The sequence below is a fragment of the Schistocerca nitens genome, chromosome 6 (genome assembly GCF_023898315.1).
Source record: "Schistocerca nitens isolate TAMUIC-IGC-003100 chromosome 6, iqSchNite1.1, whole genome shotgun sequence".
Classification (NCBI taxonomy): domain Eukaryota; kingdom Metazoa; phylum Arthropoda; class Insecta; order Orthoptera; family Acrididae; genus Schistocerca; species Schistocerca nitens.
This window is the reverse complement of record NC_064619.1, coordinates 266,908,539-266,917,956: the sequence shown is the minus strand read 5'-3', so window position 1 is coordinate 266,917,956 and position 9,418 is coordinate 266,908,539.

Here is a 9,418-nt window from a genome sequence, read left to right as displayed (position 1 = left end):
CTTTCGGCAAATTTCTTTAGCTTCTCCCGACGTTAGGACGTGAACAGATTTCGAGTTGCTCATCCCTAGGCACCAGCCCATGGAAGTCTGCCTTTAGTTGGTTTCCGCATTTGCGATCTGTATAGTGGCTACAACGGTACTCCATTAGTATCCGCTTCACCCAATTACTTCCCTTACGGCGTCACGTCCCTACAACGCCACCAAGCCATGAACACTTGTTATAAGGTTTCCGATTATCAGCAAATAGCGCGAAAACGAATAACAAATACAGTAAGTAATACACTACTGGCCATTAAAATTGCTATACCAAGAAGAAATGCAGATTATACACGGGTATTCATTGGACAAACATATTATACTAGATTTGACATGTGATTACATTTTCACGCAATTTGGGTGCATAGATCCTGAGAAATCAGTACCCAGAACAACCACCTCTGCCCGTAATAACGGCATTGATACGCCTGGGCATTGAGTCAAACAGAGCTTGGATGGCGTGTCCAGGTACAGCTGCCCATGCAGCTTCAACACGATACCATAGTTCATCAAGAGTAGTGACGCGTATTGTGACGAGCCAGTAGCTCGGCCACCATTGACCAGACGTTTTCAATTGGAGAGAGATCTGCAGAATGCGTTGGCCATGGCAGCAGTCGAACATTTTCTGTATCCAGAAAGGTCCGTACAGGACCTGCAACATGCCGTCGTGCATTATCCTGCTGAAATGTAGGGCTTCGCAGGGATCGAAAGAAGGATAGAGCCACGGGTCGTAACACATCTGAAATGTAACGTCCACTGTTCAAAGTGCCGTCAATGCGAACAAGAGGTGACCGAGACGTGTAACCAGTGGCACCCCATACCATCACGCCGGGTGATACGCCAGTATGGCGTTTAGGAATACCCGCTTCCAATGTGCGTTCACCGTGATGGCGCCAAACACGGATGCGACCATCATGATGCTGTAAACAGAATCTGGATTCATCCGAAAAAATGTCGTTTTGTCATTCGTGTACCCAGGTTCGTCGTTGAGTACACCATCGCAGGCGCTCCTGTCTGTGATGCAGCGTCAAGGGTAACCATGCTGCTGCAAACGTCGTCGAACTGTTCGTGCAGATGTTGTCTAGCAAACATCCCCATCTGTTCACTCGGAGATCGAGACGTGGCTGCACGATCCGTTACAGTCATGCGGATAAGATGCCTGTCATCTCGACTGCTAGTGATACGAGGCCGTTGGGATCCAGCACGGCGTTCCGTATTACCCTCCTGAACCCCCCGATGCCATATTCTGCTAACACTCGCTGGATCTCGACCAACGCGAGCAACAATGTCGCGATACGATAAACTGCAATCGCGATTGGCTACAATCCGACCTTTATCAAAGCCGGAAACGTGATGGTATGCATTTCTCCTCCTTACACGAAGCATCACAACAGTGTTTCACCAGGCAACGCCGGTCAACTGCTGTTTGTGTATGAGAAATCGGTTAGAAACTTTCCTCATGTCAGCACGTTTTAGGTGTTGCCACCGGCGCCAACCTTGTGTGAATGATCTGAAAAGCTAATCACTTGTATATCACAGCATCTTCTTCCTGTCGGTTAAATTTTGGGTCCGTAGCACGTCATCTTCGTGGTGTAGCAGTTTTAATGGCCAGTAGTGTATTTTTTCGTATTTGAGAAGCAAAAATTGAGAACTTAAATAAACCTAAGGTCTGTAGACACATAAACAATCTTGTGAATGTATCACTACAACTTCATATTGAAATCTCAATTATCAATTGGAATATATTATTACTTGTAGGGTTGTGATTAGAAATAGAATTTTCCACAGTGATGTCTAGGTGATCTGCACAGTCAGAAGCACTAAAGTGGTGCGTGAATTGTATCTAAGAACCTATTTGTACTCCTTAGCTACAACCTCAACTAAATCCTATGACCCGTACAGTATTACCAGCCTCCACACTGCAAGCCTTTGTTTCTATCTTTTTTCTCTCTACATCTACTTATACATTTATACTCAACAATTCACTGAACTGTATAGAAAAGGATACTTCACACTGTATCAGTTATTAGGGTTTCTTACCGATCCACCCACGTACGGAGAGCGATCAGTGGTGGAATGACTGCTTAAACGCTTCCGAGCGGGCTGTAATGAGTGTAGTCTTGTCTCCGGAATCCCTACGGCTGCAACCTCTAGGGTGTTGTCTTGGAGAAGTTGAAGCGAATCCCGCACTGCAATACCTTATCCATACGACAATTTTGTACCTTTTTAATACAGAGCATAGAGTAATGAGATGTTGCCCGTTGGATATGGTGTTTGATTCAACGTACAGCCGGTACAGGACCCAATAATCGTTCTTTGAAGTGATTACTTTCCGTGCCAAATGTTCGTTGTTAAGTGTGGCTTCAGTACGTCCGCACATAGCATCAAGTTCATGTAAGGTCCCCTGAACGTGACAACAAGCATGACTCATTAATTGACATAAGAGTAAAAGAACGACAGGATGAACAGCGAACGCGTAAGGATATAGTTTCTTCTATTACTTAATTTTTACTAGACGTGACTTTGTCATGGAAGGCTCAGCATAAATTATTACCACAATACAAATCTTAACGGTGTTCGCATGTCTATGACATCTGTCTGCTAAATTGTTTATTGATTTTAAACTCTACTTGCGTGTTCCTGGAGCTGTTATGCTAAATCGTTGCGTTAACGGACACGAAATGCGTTTGCTGTGTTCATATTGCACAAAGCCATTAGAGCGTTTCCTCACGCGTTAAACCAACGTACGAATACACCTCTCCGTTTACAAAGGAGTGAAAACAGTATTAACGGCGTGGTCGTCTTCTTGGCCCGATGGAGTGTACCGGCGCTGAACTACGACAATAATACTGCATACCACTCTCTTTCTTCCTCACTTAGGGGTGTTCTGTCTTCACAAATTGTGTATTCATTTCTTATTAGGTCTCCTGCATCTTTTCTAGCAGCCAGTTTATGAAGCAATATTAATTTGAGAACCCGTATGTTATGCATCCTCTGTACGTGTTCGTAACAGGTTTTGCAGCATTTATTTGTTTTAGATCGAATTTTTCCTTCTTCCAGCTGAGTCAACATGTTCTCGTAATATATTTGCGCTTGCGTAACCTCTTTTTCCTGTCAGTGGACTTGCATTTCGGGAAGACGGCGTTTAAAATCCCTGTGTGGCCACCCAGGTTAACATCTTATCTGGTTTACCTAAGTTGCTAAAGGAAAATGTTGGAATTGTTCCTGTGATAATGAGATGACCGATTGTCTTCGTTCTCATCCCTCTTACCCAGTCTTGTGCTCTGTCTATGATGACATCATCGTCGATGGGACGTCAAATCGAAATCTTCCTTCCTCCAAACTTCTAAAAAAATACATTAATGCTCTTTATATTTTACCGAAAGTTCTTTTCGTAGTTTTCCATCATTCGTTCATAAGACGGAGTATTCGAAGATCCTAGGGCATCCTTTCTCGTCTGGATCACATTTTGTGCATCTTCTCTATTCTGCTACATACACTTCCAGATCTAGTCAATTTTATATCTGCATTAACGATTGGCTAGTTTGGTAGCCCACAGATAGCTGAAGGATCACACTAGTTGCAAAATAAAATCTACATTGATTTTCGTACTTCCTATATCTAACTCTCAGAAAGTCATTGGTTAAGTCTTGATTTTCAAGATTTCACCAATTCTTATTTTCACAGTATTAAAGTCATGAAATGCACATTCAGAGTTATTATCTTTTCTTGTAGTACCAACAAATCACGAGTGTAAAGAAAAATATTTGAAATAGCGTCTTTTGATACCTTTGTGTATACTTTCTCCTAGTTTTTGAATACCATCATTACTATCGATATTAAAAACACTAGACCATACTGGACACCCATGTATTGCTTTATTATTAACAATAGATAGGTTTTTGTTTCAGCTGAATCCTCGAGTATTTTAAAAGGGTTTTTATTGCTTTTATTAGCTCGTTGGGATATCCATTTTGTTCGAAGTTTATATCGGAATTTCATTATAAAATGCTCTTATGAAGTCTGTTTAAGGGGGCCTGTTGAAGCGGATATGTTTTAAAATTTAGTTATCATCACTTCTTTTCAACTGTTTACGGTAAGTTTATAGCGATTCAATCACTGATATGTTCTTATCACATGCATTTTCTGGATGTCTTTCTTATCTTATTAATATTATTTAAATGTTATTGGCGACTTTTCTGTGTACTATGAGTATAATTTTACATTTATCATGGAATTTGTCTGAAACAGCTCTTCGTGCTTCTGTAAGTGGTTTCGTAGCATAGGTTTCAATTTATTTTTTACTTGCCATATTCTAAACTTATTTGCAATTGTTATATATAAGGAACGTGATTTTCTTACTACTTCTTCAATCTGCTTATTACAGATAATCAGACCTCCTCTGATGTTTGTTTTTTCTTCTTTGTGGGCGGCTCTCTAGACTGCATTTTCTTTGCAGCTGCAAAAGTTTTACCACTCTGTCTCCAGTTCGATTCCATACCAATAAGCACTCTAACAGCCCGTTTTCGCAAAGATGTTTTATACTTTCTTCTTGTAGAAAGTACACTGGTCTGCATTGTCTTGACTTGCACATGCCTGAACCGGAGTCTTAGTTGATTATTTAGTAAAAATAGTCTATTATTTTTCTATAACCATTAGTATTGTAACGGTTATCCTCAGTTTATCAACCACTGCTTCTATTGCTACGTTACTCTTGATTTAAAAGTGTCACATCTAAATAGATGTCCTTCCTCAAATACACATTCACTACAGTGACAGGATAGACGACATCTATGGAGTAAGAAAGTTTGTAGTCCTTTTAAAACTCTAGTTAACATTAATTATATTCATTAACTATAAAATAATTTGCTGTTAAGTACGGTAGTTGCACTGGATTAAAAATAGGGGTTAAATGTACTAGCTGCAAAAATCCAAGTATAGAGCGATTGTTTCAATTCCAGTCCGATGAGCATGATGGTACAGGTTTCGGAACTGTAGGAATTATTTGGAAACAAATAAAGAGTACCAGTTTGCAAGTTTAGTTTCTAGCAACACGGCCTGTTCGAGCCATTATTACATCATCGACATACCTCTTATAGCAAAAATTGAGAGCTATTCTGTAAGATGCAACAAATCTCATGGGAATAAGGAACTCATTGCACAGGTAGTTGCGGAAATGTGTGCCATGCCTCCCAAAATATAATTTACTTCAGAATTAGAGAAAGATAATTTCCTCGATTATCTTGACTTATTCCGAAAGCTAATGGTAACCACAAATTCTGCTACTATAGGAAACCGATGTCCACCAATACTATAATCCTAGCGAAATAATGCCATCCTTCGTGGTATGAGGAAGAGTACTTTCGCACAATGTTGTGTATAGGAAACCGATGTGCACCAATACTATAATCCTTGCGAAATAATGACATCCTAAGTGGTTTGAGAAAGAGTACTTCCGCACAATGTTGTGTAGGACGATGTGACTGCCTTTAGCACAGGATTAGGTCGATAAGCAAATTGTTGAAGCAGATCATGGGGGCAAATGGGTACGACCGCTTGTGTTCTAAAGTAAATGCATTAGTTTACACAAAAAAACCACTTCATCATAGAACATTTTATATAATAAACAAAGTGAACCAAAATTAAGGATGCAATGTAATTTTGTCAGCATGACGTACTGTGGCATAACTTCTGATATAGTTGCCTTTTGAGACTAAAATAGTTTGGACACAGGGTCAGTCATGACTTCTCACGCGAAAAGAATATGTATTTACACTCTTATTTTTTATAAGTTAACATATAATAACTTTCAAAATACCTATGATGGACAGACCGCTCCAATGATCATATGCTCACACAAAATAAAACTTCATCATCATATAGCCATGAGATCAATAATGTTGACAATAACATACAGATATTACATAGAACAAAAGAGGGACAGTATATCTGTGTGCTTGAAGAACTCGAAATTTATAGTGACAAATGAAAAGAACCTAGTATGTATCGTACAGAGCAAAATGAAATTTTCCATAATGCTTATTTTAATATGTACAATAATGTCTGATAAATACGAAATGCCTGCTGTTCTTCTTAGTTCCACCCACCACGATATGTTGACATTTTAGCCGGCCATGATGGAAGATACGCGGTGCAGACAGCAACCTGTGGCATTAATTAACACAACACTGCATCGCTCGTCCCTCAGTCAACTGTGATAGGTGGCGTACGGCAGCGATCACTGCTTTGCCCACACTGTTTTAACTCCCTTATTAATTTCTAGTAACTATATTCTAAACCTATAGTTATTTATGCAACTATAGCTCTTTTTCTCTTCATGATCTGACTCACAGTAAGAATCAATGTATTTTTATGTTTATTTATTGATTTAAGGCAAACTGTTTAAACTGTAGTTTTAACAGCTGTAGGAGTCAAGCTGTGCAAATTATGCATGTTTGTTAATTTTGGCAATATCTTTGAAAATGGATCAACAACGACAAAAATGTACGCTGCACCCTGTACTGTGAGGTTTATTTTTATGTTTATATTTTGTCTTTTAATTAAAAACACATCATTCATACTTTAATGTGTTACATTAACATGTCTTTTAATTCTTCATTTTTATTAATTGTTTTTATTTTATTTTATGATGGCAAGTGCCTTTTATGCTGTTTTAATGTGATAATGTCACATAACTGTAGTATAATTTAACTAGGCCACATTCTTTGTACTTTACATAAGTTTTACACCTATGACAGACTGCACTTTGGGCAATCAGGTGTGAGGTGGTTCATAATATTTTGTTGTTACTTGTACAGCCTTTGCTGGTAGTCTTTCCAGTACCTCATTCATACAATTTTTCATTATTGCTGCCTCTATTTCCTGTTCCAACTTAGACATGAAGAAGAACTGCAGCACAGGTTGAAATCTATACTCTGTAATAAAAGAAGTGATTCAGGCAGTGTTTGTTTATTTACTAGCTCCAAAGCTATGGACCCCTCCAAAAATTTGTGAAAATTAATGTCCCCATCAGACCGGTTATCATTGCTATGAATCATCCAGCGTAAAAAGTTATGAAAAATCTACATTCAATTTCAGAAAACCAATGTAAATTTCAAATCCCTTATTTAACAAAAAACTGTTATGAAACAATTCAAGACATCAAAGAAGCTGAGATTACATTGAATGCTCAGCTTCTTTCCTTAGATATAGCACACTTAAACAGCAGCATTTCTGTCAAAGACTCCATTGGTATAATTAAATATAATTTGTTAAAATACCAGACAATGTCTACAACTGAAATTTCTGAATTCACAGAATTATTGGACCTTGTTCTCTCTGGCATCTGCTTCACATTCAGCAGCAAGATGTATAACATGATGTAAGCCTAGAAGTGTGCAGTCCACTCAGTGGAATGAATAGAGAAATCTTTACTAACCAGTTGGGAAATACAAATTTTAAGGACAATGGCAACGTTACCTAGAGCACTACTGCACGTTTGTAGATGACACATCCATAGTTTATAATGGGACTGAAGAAGAAACAGAAACTTCGTTAGGTAAATTCAGTAGTTTACACAAAAAATCCACTTCACCATAGAACACCAAAAAGATAAATAAATAATTTTTTTTAGTATATAACAATGAAAAACACAAACAAGGCACTGAATATCAGTGCACGCAGAAAACTAACAAACACAGACACAGTTATTATATTTGTGATATCTGCTCGTGTATAACATATCTGAATGAAAATTTTCTGATATGCGGCTATGTATCTATCTATATAAGAGAAATACAGATCTCAGCTGCTAATGGGCGACAAGTGAAAATTTATGCTGTAAAAGTGCAATAAACAGACTCATAAATGAAACAGCAGTAACCAGCATAGAAAGTAAAACTGAATTCAGCATCTAACCGTTATGGGAAAGTTGCCAGTGTTTTGGTTATAAATGTCTCTGTATTTTGTACAGACATGAAGAATAATACGAAACTACTACTGAGGCAGACCTGAGGAACTGTGTCTTGTTCTGGGTAATGTAGCATATCCAGTAGCATATCCATCCTTTCGAGGGCGTAATTGTATGGGCATGAGTGGTGTATTGCAGCTGCACAGACAGCAGACGAGCCTGGGATGTTGTCACTGTAATAATAATTCAACAAGGCTTACGCAACATTGTGAGGCAGCTTAGCTTGCTGAAACAATGGACTCAGCAGTACTGCACAGACTCATACAGCAAAGAGCAAGGCAGATTTCTACAATGACAGTGCTAGTTGTGTTTTAGGACTGGTAGTGGTGTATATGCACAACAAGTGCAACGCTCCCGACTATGAGTACAATACATTCTGTAAAGAAATGGTTCTCAGTCTTCAGCGCTACCAGGACGACAGGGTTGCACTGGACGAGGTCGCCACATGTCCCTGCCAGCAGAAGCCACAAGTTTCACTCTATGGCAAGGCAACAGCTCTATCGGCTAAGTCCTTCCCATGGTGCAGCAGACCATCGAAGATCTACTTGAGCGTTGCAGCCGACTCCTGCTCAGTCACTCAAGGTATATTTCACCATCGTAGGACAGGTGCCTCATCGCGGTGGATTTTCCCCGCCATGATGATGCTGCGTGCTGCCTGGGTACAGAATAGATATTCCAGCGTCGAGTAGATGCCGCTGGCGCTAGAGCTCCGCTCCGGCTTAAGTAATGACGCCGCGGGCAAATGGCTGAGACTGAGCGTCAGCTTGGTAGGGCGTGAGAGCAGCCCTCCTAGCAGAATGCACCAGTCAGATGGCCACTCAGCTGGTATACTGCACACAGCAGATACTTCAATAAAGGAGTTGTCACATTTTCAATTGGACTTCCAACAACCGGTCACATCATCCTGGCTCATAGCTGCCCACCAATTCATTGGGGAGGAGGGGGGAGGGGGGGGAGGACGCTATAGGGAGATGAAAATGTAATAATCATGGAGGAAAGGAACGCTGTGTAGAGAGGCAATAGAAACCAGAGTTGAAGGAGAATATACACTTGTTAGTGCTAATAAGGAGAAACATACATTGAGCTCTGCAGTAAATTTCAGTCCGTAACAGCAAATATGTCGTCCAGAGTGCTAAAAGGCCTGAAAAGCCTGGAAGACTGCAGTTGGATCACATCATCGTCACATATTCTGAAGTCAGGAGTATGTACAAACTATTATCACAGTTTATTTAGAGTGAAGTTTAAGAGAGTCATCCGGAAGGATTAATCTAAAAATAAGAGGAGTGCTGAAGTACTGAAGAATATTAACGTGTGTTTGATGTTTTCTGTGGTTGTAGAAATTACAGTAATTGATTATACAATGGCTAATTCAGTTGAAGAACAACGGATGTCCTTCAAAATAGCAATCATGAC